The following is an 18,297-nucleotide window of genomic DNA, read 5'->3' as shown; positions in this document are numbered from 1 at the left end:
CACTCCCTTGGGCATCCTATCTTTCCCCGTCACTCTCACTGATGGGAATTATTCACGCACGGAGGATGTGGATTTTGTTGTGATGAAAAAACCACATCATACGTATGACATCCTATTCGGGAGAGACGGGATGGCAAGATTCAACGCCGTGGTATCCTCAGTCCACGGCATGATGGGATGGCCAACAACTGAAGGCGTAGCGATGATCACGGGCATTCCCCAGGTATGCATCGCATCTGTCTCCTCTAAACCCAAACCGAAGATGGCCAAACAAACCATCACTGAACCTGAACAGTGGGCATTCAATGGGAAATATCCCGATCAGGCCGTTACCATTGGCCCGACAATTGTTGACCCAACACGCACCTTACTCAAGCGCTTACTGCAGCGAAACGCAGACATCTTCGCGTGGACACCAGCCGACATGACTGGTGTACCCCGGGGAAAGGCAGAGCATAAGCTCAAATGCGATCCGGCCGTTACGCCGATCGTACAAAAGCGCAGAGTAATGGGGCCCGAGCAAACCAACGCGTGCAGAACCCAAGTCAAGGAACTCCTTGATGCGGGCATCGTGCGCGTTAGCAAATATCAAACATGGGTTGCAAATCCCGTAATGGTACCGAAGAATAACAAACAATGGCGCATGTGCATAGATTTCAAAGATTTGAATAAAGCATGCCCCAAAGATTGTTATCCGTTGCCAGAAATTGATCTCAAGGTGGATTCGGTGGCACCATTTCGCCTTAAATGCTTCTTGGATGCGTATAAGGGGTACCATCAAGTCCACATGGCTGTGGATGACCAGGACAAAACCGCCTTTCGGACGCCCGATGGCACATTTTGTTATAAAATGATGCCGTTCGGACTTAAGAACGCGGGGTCCACGTACCAACGACTAATGGACAAAGAGTTTCACGCCCAAATTGGGAGAAACTTGGAAGTCTATATGGATGATTTGGTCATCAAAAGCCCCGAGCCAGAGACGATGTTGAAAGACATTGAGGAAACTTTCAACACGCTCAGAAAGATAAACATGAAGCTCAACCCGAGCAAGTGTTCATTTGGGGTGGAAGAAGGGAAGTTCTTAGGGGTCATTATTACTAAAGATGGCTTCAGAGCGAACCCTGAAAAGGTCGAAGCCATTGTCAAAATGGAATCACCTACCACCATAAAACAGGCTCAAACACTTAATGGACGACTAGTCGCGCTTAACCGCTTTTTGGCAAACCATGCGGATAGGTCGTTCCCTTTTGTGTCAACGCTAAGAAATTGTTTAAAGAAAACGCACTTCCGCTGGACACCAGAAGCGGAAGCAGCTTTTCAGGAGATTCGATCACGCCTGATCGAACTCCCAACACTCACAGCACCACAAGCGGGGGAGGAGTTAATCCTATACCTCTCCGCAACAGATAGAGCAACCGGGGCAGTCATGCTCGTAGAACGAAAAGGCATCCAGATGCCAATCTATTATGTTAGCCGCGTGCTGGCAGACGCGGAAACCCGGTACTCTACCCTGGAAAAACTGGTCTTGGCACTTATACACGCTTCACGCAGGTTGAGACGATATTTCCAGGGTCACCCAATCACTATTCTCACCAACTTCAAACTCTCAAATGTTCTAGGCAAACCCGAGTTATCGGGACGTCTAGCCAAATGGGCAATTGAATTGGGAGAATATGCGATTCAATACAAGCCGAGACCAGCCATTAAAGGTCAGGTCCTGGCTGATTTTATTGCAGAAGTCCCCGCTTCACGGGAGAAAGAGTGCCAGGAGGAGGTTCAACCCTCCCCAGCACACGAAATCGACGAAGTCTGGCGACTCTACACTGATGGAGCAGCTAGTAACGAGGGATCAGGCGCAGGGTTAAAATTAACAAATCCGGCAGGCCAGGAATATACTTATGCTATTCGGCTGGATTTTCCAAGTACGAATAACGAAGCTGAATATGAAGCATTCCTGGCCGGATTGAGGATTGCGCGAAAGATGGGTGTAAAAAATTTGGAAGCCCACGTAGATTCCATGCTAGTGGCAAACCAAATAAACGGGACGTACACGGCTGTGAACGACACAATGGCCCTGTACCTTGCCCAAGCCAAAGCCATCATGCGCGATTTTAATGATTGTAAAGTGATACACGTCAAGCGCAGCGAAAACAAATCTGCGGATGCGTTAAGCAAGCTTGCATCACTGGCCTTCACCCACTTGGGAAAGGACATCCGCGTGGAACTCCTCGAAACACCATCAGTCCCGCACAAGGAAATTTGTGTCATCCAAACCGGTACAGAAACATGGATGACCCCAATAATAAAATACCTTGAAGCAGGAACGTTACCAGAGTCGAAGTCACAGGCAAGAAAACTACGCTGTAAAGCACTGAATTATCAGCTGGTCAATGACACCCTTTACAGACGTAACTTTCTTGGCCCATTGTTAAGATGCGTGGACAACCAAGATGCTGACTACCTCTTAAGGGAGGTTCACGAAGGCATCTGTGGAGTACACGCAGGCCCCCGCGCTGTGGTAGCCAAGCTAAACAACGCGGGATACTTTTGGCCGGGGATGCATATGGACGCGTTGGCATACATCAGAAAATGCAGATCTTGCCAGCTTTACGCACCCAACACGCATCGCCCGAAAAATGAACTTGTTCCTGTCACTTCCTCGTGGCCATTTCAGAAGTGGGCCATCGACGTGACAGGCCCATTCCCAACAGCAGCTGGGAATGTTCAGTTCCTAGTGGTAGCCATTGACTACTTCACCAAATGGATAGAAGCGAAACCTTTAGCCCAAACAACCGCAAAGCATATCAAAAAATTTATTTGGGAATTTATTATTTGTCGTTTTGGACTTCCACAGAATTTGGTAAGCGACAATGGCACCAACTTTGCTGACAAGAAGCTACAGCAGTGGCTGAAAGAACTTCAAATCACCCACACCTTTACCTCAGTGGCACACCCGCAAGGTAACGGTGAGGTGGAAAGAGCAAATAAGAGCATCGTCGAAGGCATAAAGAAAAGACTCTTGGAACATAGATCCGGTTGGGTGGACGAGCTTCCACACGTCCTTTGGGCAAACAGAACGCTGAAGAAGACCAGTACGGGAGAAACCCCGTTCAGTCTCACTTATGGCACTGAAGCCATGATCCCAGTCGAAATCGGTTTACCCTCACCAAGGGTCTTAATCCAACCAGAAGACAATGATGCGGAAAGACGGTTAGACCTTATGCTAACCGAAGAGCGCAGAGACTTAGCCGCCGTGCGTGAAGAAAACTACAAACGACAAATGCAAAAATACTACAACACGCGGGTAAAACTCTGCAACTTCAACGAAGGAGACTACATACTGCGTAACAACGAGGCTTCGAACCAACAACGCCCAGGAAAGTTGGCCCCGATTTGGGAAGGGCCATACATTATCAAAGAAGTTCTGGGAAAGGGCGCGTACCGGCTCGAAAGGCTCGATGGCACTCCCATCCCTAGAACATGGAATGGAGCTCAATTACGCAAATGTTATATGTAGATCAATTCCAACTTGTAAAGAAAAGGCCTAGAGCCACTTCTAATGGAAATGATTCTCCTTTCATGATGCATTGATAGCTTGTAACCTATGAACTTCCCTTACGGGAAGAAGTAGTTGCGTGTGGAAGGCGGCAATACCCGCATAAACACAACGCCAAAATTTTGAAAAAAAAAAAAAAAAAAAAAAAAAAAAAGTTCTAAGGAAAACCTACACGCAGGTCAGATGTAGGTAAAGTTTAGCCATCCTTGTAAGTGCAAACGACGGTCTTACCCGCACAATCACATACAAGGAAGCCAAACTTAACTTACCATCTACCACGTTAAAAGGTTAACTTATGAACACTTAAAAAAGGATAAGAAAAACCTACACGCAGGTCAGATATAGGTCTAAAGTTAAAGCCATCCTACTAAGTGCAAGTGACGGTTACACCCGCACAATCACGAAAGAGGAAGCGAAAACTTTAGTCCATTATCAACCACGTTCAAAGGTTTAACTTAATGCCTTAGAAATTTCGAAAAGGAAAACCTACACGCAGGTCAGATAGAGGGTAAAGATTAGCCATCCTACCAAGTGCAAGTGACGGTTTTACCCGCACAATCACGAAGGAGGAGGCAAAACTTTAACCCATCATCAACCACGTTCAAAGGTTCCTATTCTAAACACTTGGAAAATTGCTAATTCAAACTAAGTATGCAAGTCATAAGTTTATAAAGCAAAGAATCCAGTGAAAGGAATAACAATCGTATATTTCAATGATATATTACAACAGTGGCCGGGTAACTACCCGCCTAAAAGAAATCTATACAAAGCTAAGTCTATCCTAGCAGTGGGAAGGGATCTTCAGGATCAGGCTTCAGGGCCACCTCCGCTTGGACCAGCACCGTCAGAGCGCGGCTGCCCAAGGAAAGCCTTAAGGATGTTTAGCCCATCATCAGCAGCAGCAACTTCATTCACCTTCTCCACCACTGGATGCGGGAAGGCAGCGTACTGGTTCACAGCATGGTCATAAGCAGCTTCAGTATTAACATTGAATAAAGGGAAGTTGGAGGGCGGAAAGCCTCTCTCAGCGAACCCTAGACCAAGCAGGAAGCCAGTCTTCTGCCCATCCTCATGAGAAGCGTTGAGGGCTGCGCTCATCGCATCGTCATAAGAGGTCTCTGAGAGGACCTGACGCACAACCTACAAAAGAATACAAGTTAGAACATTTTCTAATTACGAACGAAAAGCGTAAAGAAAAAGATAAAGATACCTGAGGCAACGCTTCTCGAAGCAACCATTGGAGGGTAGCTTGACTTTCTTTACAAGCACGTTCGGCTCCGCTTTTATCAAGGTTGGCAAGTTGAACTTCCTTGGCGGCAGCTTCTTCGACGCTTTTGAGTTTCCTTTCAGTACGGTCAAGCACCCCCCTCTGGTCAAGGATCTCCTGCAGCTTCTTGGCATCTTCCATTGCCAAGGCGTCATGAGCATGCTGAAGAGCCTTTAATTTGCATTTAAGCTGCTCATTCTCTTCGCGAAGTGGCTCAGCAACAGCTTCAGCCTTGGCAGCCCTCTCAGTTGAGTTTCGCGCAGTCTCCTTGGCCAGCCGAAGCTGTTCATTCACAGCTTGAGCAGCCTTGGAGCGGGCCTCAAGTCGCGCCTGGACTTCAACCTCGAGGGCCTTGAATGCCTTCTCCTTCTCGGCTGCGGCAGCGGCCAACTGCCGGTTCTCCTCCCGAAGAGCCCGCGCTTCAGATATATCTTTGGCGCGAGCTGCTTTTAACTTGTCGTTTTCACGACAAAGCAGCTCGACGCGGGGCTGCGTTCGGGCCTGGAGAACCCGAAGCTCATTGGTTAGCCTACCCTCTTGGTAGCTAGCCATGGCTTCCCCCAACGCACCATGAGGAGCGGCGTGGCGAGCCCAGTCCACGCACTCCACAGGGGTGCGAAGGGTTGTTCCTCGGCGTATGTTCCATCTTGGAACATACACTTCATTGGAATCCGACACTGCAAAAGAAACAAAGGCAGTTAGGAAAAGATGATAAAAATATGTAAAGGAAAAAGAACCCTACGTACCTGTAGGGTCAATAACAGGCCGATAGCCGCCAAACCCATCACCTGAACCTGAACCTAAAGGAAATCCATCCAACAGGTCAGGCAGACGGGAAGGTGGCATAGATCGGCGGGAAGCCTGGCGCATACCTGATGGTCCGGCCGTCGGTGCCGGTGGCGCAGGTATAGTCGCAGCCGCTGTGGTAGCCATGGTTGGCGCCACCTCCTCAGTAACAGTAACCGCCGGCTCCGTGAAAGATGCTGTAAAAATTGCACTCACGGCCGGCGGAGACACCTTCTCAGCTGGAACAGCCTCAGGAAGGCTGGAACCAGCGGAAGCAGGCGTAGACGCCTGGGTCGATGCCTCGGGAAGGCTGACCGAGCCTACCGTCATTGGCGGGGGAATACTTGCTCCAACTCCACCCTGGAATGCGTCAACATCCACACCTGCACAAGCAAAAGTGTTAGAAAAATTTATTTGAAACAAATCTAGACAAGAATTATGGGGGTACTCACGGGGTTTCTTGAGCTTGAACGCACGGACGAGCGGGGGCGAACCCGATGGAGCCGGCCTCTTGACACCGGTAACCGTCGTCGTCGCTGCCTCCCCGGAGGTAACACCTGCAGCCTCCGGAGCGGTGGTCTCCTCACCACCGGGCTTCCCCGCCACCTCTGCATTATCTGACTCCGAGTCAGATAAGACTACCGGGTCGGCCGTAGAGGCCACCTTCTCCTTGCCCTTCCCGACGGCAGCCTTTTTCTTCCGCACCAGTGGAGGACCTTCTGCGGATTCCTCAGAAGAAGAAATGTCATGAACTCCAGCAGCAGGCACAGCATTGAGAGGTTCAGGGTAGAAGATAGGCTTACCTGGCCGTCGGTGGCTCAGGATCTCTTGGCCTGGCGGGTAAACCTCCACGAACCGACCCGCGGTCTGCTCTAAGATGGGCAACTCGTTCTCGTCCAGAGCACGAGTACCCATCCGCGCGGGACCATCTTCCTCCCGCGGGTTCAGGAGCGACTGAAGATCGTTCCCCTCTGAAATCAACAAGCAAGTTAGTAAAAATCGAAGTCAGCAAAATGAAACAAGACGTACCATAAGGGACAGAGTTCGAACCATATTCAAGGACGATCGGAACCTTATCCGCATTCGCCGCCTTCCACACCCGGCTCATCCCCAGCATCACCATCGCCGACTCCGGAAAACGGAAAACCGGGGACTGGACCCGGGATATCTTCGAAAACCATTCCGCCTCCTCGTAGTTGAGGGCGGGAAGGTTCGGAAGCGCCTGGCCATTCTTGAACTTCATGGCGATGGGGACGGCGCGAGCGGATATGAAGAAGAACTCTCTTCTCCATGAGCGAAGACTCCGCTCGGTGGTACAAATCTTTAAACCCTTGATACGGGTTGTAAGAGTATACCACCCCTGGATGCACCTCCAAGTGTAGAAGGTCATCAGACGGTCAACGAGGGGCTCAAGGCCCAGTATCCGGCACACCCACTCAAAGTGCCGGACCTTGGCAATGGCCATGGGGTGCACCTCTGTCAGGTGCACACCGTGCCTCTCCAGGACACGGTACACAAACTTTGTCAACGGAAACCTAAGGTTTCCGTAGACAAAGAATGCAGCATAAACCCCGATCTTGCCACTAGGGGCATCGTACACAGTATGGTGGGGTTCAGGAAACTCAGGCTCGAGAGACTCGAGCATGAACTTCCTGACGATATACTGGTACAGATCGACAGGAAGAGAACACTGGCATTCGCCAGCAGTCTTCTGATCATCAGTATCATGAGAAGACATGGTGGAAAAAAGAAAAAGATTTCAGAGTAATGCTTTACTGAACAGAAAAATTCGCCGGAAATTACGTGAGAAGAAGAAGAAAGGTGAAAGTGTGAATTACAAATAACTCTCCCCCTTTATATAGTAATCGCAATTAATGCGGTGAATTTAATGCGGAGGAGAGAGAAATCAAAGGTGCAATGAAACTATGACACGTGGCAAAAAGCAGGCTGTCAACAGCTGTTGAAAGGACGTGTGCCAGTAATTTCGCGGCCACGCGCCCGAAAAATCACGCCCACGCGCCTGAAAAAGCGACTGGAATGACCATGTTCTGTCACGTCACCATAACTTCCTGCACGTCCTGACACAGTCAGAAGAAACCGTCGCACGACGTTTCAGAGGTTTGGACTGTTCTTATCTTTCCAACTCTTCGAATTTCAAAATTCAAAATTTAAAAAATATTAAAAAGTAAGCGGGAAAATACCCCTTACCCCTTGGCAAACAAGTAACCGTTAGACGGATGCGGGTACAGTGTAAAGGCAAAACCCTTCACATACCTAGCACCCGCAGGAAATTGAAGCCAAGTAAACCTTGGTAAACAAGTAACCGTTAGACGGATGCGGGTACAGTGTAAAGGCAAAACCCTTCACGTACCTAGCACCCGCAGGGAATTGAAGCCAAATATTCCTCGGCAACCAAGTAACTATAAGACAGGCGCGGATACAGTGTAAAGGCAAAACCCTTCACGTACCTAGCACCTACAGGGAATTGACGCTAGGAATACCTTGGAAGTAAAGTAACCGTAAGACGAGCGCTGGTACAGTGTTAAGGCAAAACCCTTCACATACTTAGCGCTCCGCTGGGAATTGAAACCAGGAAGGATCTTCTGGGCAATGCTTGCGGAAACGGAAATAACATCCCCGCATAGCGGGAACGTTGAGAACTACGTTGTTTGAAGCGCCAGGATGGAATTGGTGGTTTTAACATAATTGATCACTATGTTCAAAACTACCAAAACCTCATGGAGAATCCACACAACTGGGACTCAATGCTCCTGACTTGCGAGGAGGTTACAGACCTACCCGCATCATACCCAAAGACCAAGCAGGAAACTCGGGCATTTCTGCAAGTGACAAGGACTTCCCATGGAAAACCTTACAAAACCCTTTTCAAAACCCTTTGCTTAAGTCCAAAAGTTCACCTCACTTTATTAAACACGCATGAGAAGAACATTGGACTGGGGGGACTTGAAGAGGTAGGTCCCAGCAGAGACCAGTTGGTCCCGCAAGACTCACCTTGAACATGGACGTCTGCGCAAAGGCCATCTGCTCCCGCAGGACCCACCATGCTCATAGAATCTTACGCGCAGTACGCAACCTGTACACGCAGGGAAAGCCTCCCAATGGTGAAGTACCCCGCCTGTTCCCGCAGTTGCGGATACAAGCCATCAGGGAAGGCTACCCGCAGACAGCAGGGCTACACGTACAAGACACTAGCTACTTCAGCAGTCACGTGAAGGCATGAGCAAGGCGGGAACAATCCCGCCCAAATGAGCCAGTCTGATTCTGAAAGATCTTTTGTACCATACCTACCAAGGTATGGATAGGACAGACGATCCGACCAGAACAGCCCATGAGCCAATCACAGGGTGACAGCTCACCGACAACAGTGCGAGGAGGAGCACCCTCTAGTACTGTTTGTCACTATTAGCCGCTGCCTACTCACCAACCCTCACTGTGGAGCATGCGCAGCCTACAGTTGGTGGAATAGTATTACTGTTGGCCGTAACCTATTCACCAACCAGCATGGCCTGCGTACAATCCACAGTCAGTGGGACGTGCATAGTCTACAGTTGGTGGAATAGTGCAGCCGACTTTATTACTGTTGGCTGTAACCTACCCACCAACCAGTATGGCCTGTGCGTAATCCACTGTTGGTTGAACAGGAATACTATTCAGCCGGCTGTACCTTCTAGAAAACCTACCTTCGGCTATAAATACTCTAATATCTTGGAATGGTAAGATCATCTACTATCTGGTTGGTGGGTAGGTTACTGTTGGCTGTAACCTACCCACCAACCAGTATGGCCTGTGCGTAATCCACTGTTGGTTGAACAGGAATACTATTCAGCCGGCTGTACCTTCTAGAAAACCTACCTTCGGCTATAAATACTCTAATATCTTGGAATGGTAAGATCATCTACTATCTACCACCGAAGGTTGGTGGAATAGTGCAGCCGACTTTATTACTGTTGGCTGTAACCTACCCACCAACCAGTATGGCCTGTGCGTAATCCACTGTTGGTTGAACAGGAATACTATTCAGCCGGCTGTACCTTCTAGAAAACCTACCTTCGGCTATAAATACTCTAATATCTTGGAATGGTAAGATCATCTACTATCTCGTATAACTTACTTGATAACTGCTCTAATAGTATTCATATACTTTTATATTCAAAGAGCAATATAGACTGATTCTCACGCCGGAGGGTGGTCACAAGGAGGAACCCCCCCCCCCCTTCTCAGTGACGAGCTTACGGTGTCTGTTTTGCAGGTTCCCTGAAGTACAACTTACTCTGCTGGACCTACCTTCGTGGGAAACATTACCTAGCCCCCAGATTACCCATAATCTGCCCGGGGTCACTTAGTGTTTCTTCAGATATACTTATACAAGGAAAATAAGATCAAATCACAATTCAAATCATTAAGTTGTTAGTATAGGCTTTGTTAGTTGTTTAATTTGAGGTTAATCTTTTCACGATCAACGAATAATAGGGGTGAACAACTTAATCACCATAACCGTTAAGCTGAACCATAGCCGACATAGTATGTTTTGGTTTTGGTTAAAGATAATTTCAAAACCGCTATAACTGAACCGACCATTTATTTAATCAACAATATGTTTGGGATTAACTTCCACCAAACATGTTGTTGAATTATACATTTTGATGTTTTTGGTTCAACGTTTGTTATCAAACTAAATTGAAATTTATTGTTGGATTATATAACGTCATTCTCTTTTGGAAAATTGGATTTTAATAATCCCAACTTAGTCCAGTTAGCCGATAATAATCTCAACTTTAAAAGTAGCTGTCACTGGTCCCAAATTTCACACTATTTGTTTTTGATGGACCTCCGTTAAAAAATTTTTAACGATAAGTTTTTTTCAAATTTCATATTAACATTTTAGGGCTTTTGATCGGAATGAGAATATGAATCGACAAATGTAAAACTTTAACTCGAAATGACGCTTTAAACAGTTTGATTTTTGATAATTAAAAGTTTAAACATCATAACTGAAGCATCCTTTAGTCGTTTGGACCACCGTTTGATGGCAAGTTTTAAATCAATCGACTTGTATCCTCATTCCGATCAAAAGCCCTAAAATATCATTTTGAAATTTGGAAAAAACTTAACGTCGTTACGTTTTTTTTAACGGAGGTCCAATGAAAACAAATAGTGTGAAAGTTGGGATCAGTGACAATTATTTTCAAAGTTTGGATTATTATCAGTCAACTGCATTAAGTTTGGATTATTAAAATCCAATTTTCCTTCTTTTTTTAATATTATGGATTATATACTTTGTCAGATTATGTCATGTCGTTTTTATAATTATTGGTACCAAACTTTTAGGCCTAATTACATTGTTTTGGTTACGGTTAACTGACCCATAACCGACTCACTATAACCTACAAAACCTATTAACCAAACCGCCGTAATGAGTCTATTATGGTTATGGTTATCCATTAACTAACACATCGGTTATGGTTATGGGTTTGGCTAAAAATCGCCCCAAACCGACCTATGCACACCTATAATGAATAAAGCCTAGCTACCGGGTTAAACCCAATGGTAGGCCCGGCTCCGAGAAGCCAAAATGTTTTTTGGACCGAACGTGAATTGAGCCTCAAGTAAAATGAGTATTTTGTTGGTTTTACACAATTTAATTTTTAAATGGGCATATATTGTTATGATTTAGGTTGTGTAAAAAACGTTTATATAAAAATTGGCTTGAACATGTTCAAATGAGACTAGATACCACAACCTCTTGGTTGAGAGTAATATCCCTTTGCCACTAAGCCGCCAAACTGGTTGTTATGTAATTGAGTTTAAACATTAAATATACATCTTGTTTTTCATAAAAATACATATAATTTTTTTTAAAAAAAAAATTCAGGCCTAACAAGGTGTCGGGCTGGGGGTTATCGACCACCCAGCCCTCCCTAAAGGCCGGCCTTGCCCAGTGGCAAAAAGTGACATCATACACCCGCGATCACAAACAACGTTGGGTAGCCCAAACCCACCAGCTCCTGTTCCGGGAAAACTGTAACATCCTAAAATATTCTAATATTAAATAAAGGCGGTCGCATTTAGTTATCGTGTGTTAATAGTTAATAAATATTAAATAAAGAAAGATCATAGACTTGGATTAATAATGGTGGATTAAAGGGTAATGGGCCTTAGGTCCATGGGCTTTAGGGGATATAAATACCCCCATAAACCAACCTAAAACCCTAAACTCTCATTTCTTTCCATCCTAATCTCTACACACTCAAAAACACACACACCACCACACCATATACGGCCGAGGGAGAGAGAAAAGCAAGATCCGAGAGTGAACAAACGTTAGTTGTGATTAGATCTTTGTTATTCGAGTCTTATACAAGATCTAGAGTTCCTAAACAAGCTAACCAAGATCAACGAGCACGTAAAGGTATGTCTTTTACCTTAAAGTTTACGTGTTTATAAACGTTTAGCCTTAAAACTTAGAACGAGAATAGATCGGGTGTAAATGAAACGTAAAGTTCTAAACTTGATGATAAAACGAACCTAATGAACCCATAAACCTGTGCGGCTCGATTAAAAGAAAGCCCTAAGATCTAGTTTGGAACGTTTTAGCTTAAAGGTCCAACCTTTATGCGTTTCGGGCCGAATCCTTATTAAACATGACCAAAGGAATGATCGCGGGTTGGTTAAAATCATAACCAAGACTTAAACAATAAAACTGAGATGATTATAGAGGTTTTCGGGATGAGCCGTAGCTGCAACTGAACAACTTCGCCTGCAAGCTTAAGTTCGCTTGCAAGCAAGTTTGCTCACTGATCAACTTCGCTGTTGATCAAGTTCGCTGCTGGATAAGTTCGTTTAAAGGTTAAGTTCGCTGATGTATAAACTTCGCTGGTTAAGTTCGCTAATATACAACTTCGCTGGTTAAGTTCGCTAATATATAACCTCGCTACTGGTCAAGTTCGCTGATGTTAAGTTCGCTACTAGCTAAGTTCGGTAACGAATCAGATAGCAAATCAGACTAAATACGTTATGAAGAATGAGTTAACGAATTGGAAAAATAAATTAAAATCCTAATGAAAAATGTGTTAAGACAGTTAATGGAAATAAAATTTTTCCAAGCTGAACTGGCAGCTCGACCTCAGCCAGGGGCTCTGCCCCTTGGACCCTGCTAGGGGTTGCCGCCCCTTGAACCCCACTGCCAGGGGCGCTGCCCCCGAACCCCCGTTCGCTATGGGTAATAGCTAAGACTAGAAAGATGATATGAGTAGCGATAGTTAATTGATACGTGTAATTATTATACAGTCAGCCGTGCACAACTGAAGAAAGGGATTACCATTAACGGTGAACGTAACCGCATTCAGGTGAGTTTCTAGCCCCATTTCCTTGTTATGTTTTCGGGGCTGTGTGCATACTCGATGTGATAGTTAATACACTTACCTTAACTGGTAAGTGTATGCCCTATGTGGTTTATATGTTATGTATGTATATCTTAAATGTGAACGAAAGCTTGTCGGCATGTGAACGATCTTCGGATATTGCACGTGCTAACAAGGGAGGTATGATTATCATACATGAATATGTATGATAGATATATGTACAATATATGAATATGTATGAATGATTAAAGAAAGTATGTATGTTATGGGTATGTAAAGACAGTATGTACGAAGATGAAGAAAGAGGGACCAGACCCTAATAATATCTGAAATAGAAGGGACCAGACCCTAATAATATATGAGATAGAGAAGTAAAAAGGGAGGTATGATTATCATACATGAATATGTATGATAGATATATGTACAATATATGAATATGTATGAATGATTAAAGAAAGTATGTATGTTATGGGTATGTAAAGACAGTATGTACGAAGATGAAGAAAGAGGGACCAGACCCTAATAATATCTGAAATAGAAGGGACCAGACCCTAATAATATATGAGATAGAGAAGTAAAAAGAGACCAAACCCTAATAATATCTGAGATAGACAAGAAAGGGACCAGACCCTAATAATATCTGAGATACAATGGACAGTAATTATATAGTATGAAAGTAATAAAGTATGACTGTATGTATGAATTTATGTAATGAAAGTAAGTTAGTAAAGTAATTATTATGTATCTTCGGATGCATAATTGAAGTTAAGTGTATGTATTATACGATACGTGATTAACTAGAACTCACTCAGCGTAACTGACTTTTAGTATGCATGCAGGTGAGTAGAATGAGGCAGTTCGCTTGAGGGGACACATGGCATTGAATAAGAGGCTGACATCGGAAGACTTAAGATGTTTAAGTTTAATGTTTTGTTTATTTTGAAAGATGAGTTGTTGTTTTAAGACAAGTTATGGTTTGATTATGAAGTGTTTTATGAAAGTTTTTATATTCCGCGAATGTTTTAATTAACTATGATATTTAGAACTGTGTTTATGAGTAAATCCAACACCAAAGTAGGGCTACCGGTAACGGGGGCCTTACAAAAACCCTCGCGCCCGAAGGCTTACTGCGGTAAACCTGGTTAAGATCAGATTTGAACGTGGCATTGCGGTCTCCGTCCCAAAATCTTCACTTCCCCTCCACTAACAATTGAGGTTAATTCGCATTAGCTAATGTTTATTAATCATAATGGTGGTTTTGTTGTTAATCTAAACCTGTAGAAAAATTGAAAAGGTAAAAGATGTATTTATAACCAAGTACTGCAATGACCTGTAATAATATATATAAACAAAGACATAAAAATCCTATGTGTCGCGATGTGGTTGCTCCCACTTTTTTGGAGTCACCAGATTTGCTTGATTTTCAAAAGAAGGCTTCTCAAGCATTTGACCCGGTTTTGACCCGTTTAAGGTTTAAATTTCGCGGATTATGGGATACACTTAAATGGGTCGGGTCATAACACCTCCTTTCTCCTTTCTCTCTGGTACCGATTCCTCCCTCTCAGCGACCCTCTTTTCCACTGCTTTCTTAATCGAAGACTCCACCACCCATCAACCAAATTCACAAAACCCTAGACCTCAATTTTGGCCAAAAGTACTACTCTCCTCAATTTGGTGATAATCGAAACTATGATACGGATCCAGATTGCTCGATTTTTGAATGGTGAACTCTCTAATTTCTACTCTTTCTCTCCCTCTGTCAAACCCCAATTTTGTGAACTTAATTGTTTATATGTTGGTGAATTGTCATTATTATGATTTTAGGTTTAACTTATCTCAGATCTTATATATGTGATGTTATTTATTAATTTATTAATATTCATTTATAATTTTTTTCATATATGCATTTTAAGTATTAATTTTTGGCGTGCAGGTCAACAAGAGCAATAGAAGCATGATGCTCGAGGTTGATACCCCGGATGTATCTTTAGCTTCCGGAGACAAGTTCCTTACTAGATCGGTCCTCAGGAAAGTTGGTCATATTCAGAAAAGTGATGATGTCGTGTCCATGGATCGCGCCCCTGATGCCACTGCAACCCATCGGTATGTTGGTTTTTTGTTATCATCCGTTGTCATGTTCGTTGGTGTTAAGAATATGAATTTGTTACGTACACTGCTAGAAAACTGACTTTCACCGGTGAGAAAATCGTCAACTGGTGTGTCGTGTCAACAATCATTTACGGATATGTCAAAATCCACAAAGAAAGTAGTTTATGTAAAAGGCGTTGTTATGTCGACGGTCATGAGCAATCACGGTCAAACACTAAAGAAGATATAAAAAAACAGATTTTATAAAACTCATCTTTCTGGTTGTTTGTGATTGTGGACGGATTTTAAAGATTAGATTGATATAAGATTTTGTCTTAGGCATTGTCGATAAGCTAGACACTGTTAGTGATTCGTTGCACGTTATAAGTAATTACACTCGATGGACAGACTTAAATTTCTGATGAGAGTGTATTCACTGTTATGTAGTCATGCAGCAATATAGCTGATACAGATTCAGAAAGTTATGCCTTTTTACATGGTATTGATATGTAAGGTTATATTTAATTCATAAAAAGAAATTAAATATGTTATCTTGGATACATTGTTACATAATAGAATGCTGATAATGCTAAGTAGTTTTATCAATCTTTTACATGCACTTTCTTCTCCAATCCTCCAAAACAGTGGAATCAATGGAAGCAATTTCCTCAGTCTCTTATGTATTTTAGTCTAGATCAAGGGTGTAATTTGTTGCTGTTAGGTTTCAGGGGGTGTTTTTAGGATGGGTCAGGTCGAACACTGTCAAAACTCCAAAGTGCATTCATTATTTACCGGAACCGATTAAGTCACATTTTTAAAAATATTATTATATCTAAGGAATCCATTATTTACCGGAATTGATATGAATCAACATTACGACTCAGAAGGTATGTATTATATGTTTGTTCAGTTTATTGGTTATATTCTGACATTAAACAATGAATCTGAAACAAGCCCTTATCTTGAATCCATTAGTCGTTTGTGATTCCAAAAATAGGGACAATTGAAAACGGTGATCATAACGACCACACTCACCGCCTTCGGATTATGAAGACAATTTGAATCTGTTCATCGACAATTGGTAACGCTTCCGAAAATTTAGGCATCAGTGATGGTATTTAAATATGCTTTAAATTGTTCAGTTGTCGGTTAATTTGGTTTATGTTGGGTTAATATGATTACGTGTTTGCCCCTATCACATAGATTTCAAATCAACATGTTGTCATGTTATGAACAATGCATGCGTTTTTTTTAGCATTGGTGGAGCTGTAGAGGGGTCAGAGTGGGCAAGGTGAAAGATGGTCAAACGGGCTTTATGGAAAAACATGGCCAAACGAGCCATATGCGAAAGATTCAAGATTGTCAAACGGGTTAATTGGTTGGCAAATAGACCCTTTGGCCATTCAGCTGTGCAGGCTTATCTACTAGGAGCGGAGGTAACATATTACCAATGAATCCTAAATAATAATTATGTTACATGTAATGATGAATTTTGAAACAGAACTGTGAAGATGGCCTGAGATTCATGGAGGCCCGCTGTATAACTTCAAGATTTTTATCCTCTTTTCGCTTAGCACTATCTTAACTGGAACCATAACTAAACACTTCGTCATTGAAAAACCATTACCGATTGATTTCGGTTAATTTTGATTCGATTATTCGCTTATTGCATGTTAGTTCACTTCGGTCGGTTAACCGCTAAACCTAAACTTTTGACATATGATAATGTTTTAACTAGGGTCAGTTCAGTTTCCAAACCCATAAACTTAGGTGTAAACTAACTTGGTTTAAGGATCACAAATTTTATGCATTGTATGTATGTATTGTTTTTAACTTCTAATTTGTTCAATTTTTGTAATGCAGATCAAAACAAGAAGTTTAATTCAGATGCTAACAACAAGGTACTTTATTATATTTGATAACATTTTTTGTGCATATTTTGTACTACAAACTCTAATGCAAGTATTTGTGTTGTATTATTGCACGAATTTATGCTGGTAAGTGGTAATTCACCATTCATAATGTTTGTTACACAGGTTTTATAAGCATACAAGGCTAAAGTTTTCTTGCAAAACAAGAGGACAAATTTCTGGATTACCATTAAATCTACGACAAGCATAGCATATATCTGTCATATAATGACGCTTTTATAATGGGAAAATATAAACATAGCAATTGAGACTGAGTTAGTTTCTGAGGAGAATACGTTAAACGGGAATCAAGAACGGGAATTGATCACTTATCGGATTAAAGATGTGGTCATGAAGATTACGTGTGCGGGTGTGGTGGTTGGATTGTTAACTTTGAGTGGATTGAAATTTGTACCGTTCAGAAAAAGGCCCTCGTAAAGAAGTTAGTTAGGGTTTTGCTTCAGATGTCATCAAATCATCAATGTAGGTAGATCTAATATGACATGTAATAGTGTAATCTAAACATATATGATTAATAGCTTTTAATAAATTTGTGCTATGTTTTTCTTTTTGGTGGATATATAAAATTTAACTTACAAAAGTAGAGTCGGCAAGATAGGCGGGCTGTGGTTGGCTTAACGGGTTGAAATAAGTTCAAGTTAAATATTTCATTTTTAGTACGGGCCGGTAGCCTGTAAACCAACCTAGCGAACAAGATCAGAGCATGTTCGTGTTCGTTCGCTTAGTTTTAACTGAACAAATAACCGAACATGAATGATTAAACAAACATACTTTTTTGTTCGTCTTCGTGTATATTCGTTTATTAACAGTGTGAGCGAATTGTTCATAACGAACATAAATGATCACAAACCATTTAAAAATAAATGTGAACAATAATTTGTTGGACATAAAAAGCTACTAAAAATAGACTAGGTTGTAATGGGCCTAAAAAATTTAAATGAATTTATTAACAAAACGTAAACAAACATTTAAAACAAGCGTAAACTAGCGAACATAAATGAACGTGCGAACGATCATAAACGATTTAGATGAAGGAACGAGAACTAAAGTTCACTAACATAAATGAACAAAGTATATATAAAAAAAACACACATGCGGATAGATAGATGCAACAATTATTCAAACAGGGTTGTGTGTTTAGTTTTTTAAATTGACCTTTGGCTCCAATTCCAAATTTCCAATGGTAGTATCTCCACCTAAAATAAGAACCAAAATCTCATAAACCACTATATGCCGCTATAAAATTCATTTTATTCAGGATTTTGATGGTGGTATGGTGAAGGT

The 18,297-nt window shown here is 42.7% G+C and overlaps 1 long non-coding RNA gene across 1 annotated transcript; it reads left to right on the top strand.

Moving 5' to 3' along the window:
• Positions 1-16,349: 16,349 nt before the first annotated feature.
• On the top strand, positions 16,350-17,413 carry LOC143544063 (uncharacterized). The gene is made up of 3 exons (XR_013137187.1): positions 16,350-16,518; positions 16,946-16,983; positions 17,119-17,413. It is a non-coding gene; the product is annotated as an uncharacterized LOC143544063 (long non-coding RNA).
• The last annotated feature ends 884 nt before the right edge of the window (positions 17,414-18,297 follow it).

Source organism: Bidens hawaiensis, unplaced genomic scaffold (genome assembly GCF_021521415.1).
Source record: "Bidens hawaiensis isolate Kalapana, Puna unplaced genomic scaffold, B.hawaiensis_p1.1 tig00013426_1, whole genome shotgun sequence".
NCBI lineage: Eukaryota > Viridiplantae > Streptophyta > Magnoliopsida > Asterales > Asteraceae > Bidens > Bidens hawaiensis.
This window is presented reverse-complemented; position numbering and strand designations above follow the sequence as displayed.